Genomic DNA, 730 nt, shown 5'->3' on the forward strand with positions numbered 1-730 from the left:
CAGATACTCCTAACAGTACATTGACTGAACTGCTAAAAGAGAACCATGATGGGATGTGCACGAGCAGAGCAGCTGGACGGCGTCTCGTCCAACCTCGTCCTGCTGGGAGATGGCATCACAATATGATGAGGGGCGTAATATTTCCGTCACACGCTTGAGGCATTCGGCCAATCACAACGCACTGGATAGCTGGCCAATCAGAGCACACCTCGCTTTTCAGAACGATGAGCTTTGTAAAAATCTACGCGTTTCAGAAAGGCGGGGCATAGAGGAGAAACAATAATGTACATTATATGGAAAATAATGTGGGGTTTTTTTTACCTTAAACCGCATAAACACATTTCATTACACCAAATACACAACAATGTTCTTTTTAGCAACATCATATGACCCCTTTAAATAAAATAAAAGTTTTAATTGGCACATGATGTGTTTTTTTTTAAATAAATCAACGAGGTAAAGCCCTAACCTCGAGGCATCATCACAGAGACTTTCATGCAAAACAAAAACAGATCTGTCCTCACCTTTTTTTGTACAAGAAGACAAAGAGTGCAGCACCCAGTGCGAACAGCAGGAGCGTTGCGAGCACAAGCCCGACCTGCAGAGCGACTGACGACCCCGCTGCACATACAAACACAAGCTTACTTCCTTCAGCCCAAAATATACCCTGAACTTCCATAAGAGTGTATATTAACATGTGTGTGTCTTGTACCTCCATGAACCTGTCGCT

General features: G+C 43.4%; 1 long non-coding RNA gene across 1 annotated transcript in view; it reads right to left on the reverse strand.

Moving 5' to 3' along the window:
• Positions 1–727, reverse strand: part of LOC107579932 (uncharacterized) — a 3005-nt gene extending 2278 nt beyond the window's left edge. Inside the window, exons 1-2 of the long non-coding RNA XR_001608555.1 lie at positions 713–727; positions 525–621 (exon numbers count right to left, since the gene is read on the reverse strand). This is a non-coding gene — a long non-coding RNA (uncharacterized lncRNA). The remainder of the gene's footprint in view (positions 1–524; positions 622–712) is intronic.
• Positions 728–730: the final 3 nt, after the last annotated feature.

Source organism: Sinocyclocheilus grahami, unplaced genomic scaffold (assembly GCF_001515645.1).
Source record: "Sinocyclocheilus grahami isolate Dianchi unplaced genomic scaffold, SAMN03320097.WGS_v1.1 scaffold21984.1, whole genome shotgun sequence".
NCBI lineage: Eukaryota > Metazoa > Chordata > Actinopteri > Cypriniformes > Cyprinidae > Sinocyclocheilus > Sinocyclocheilus grahami.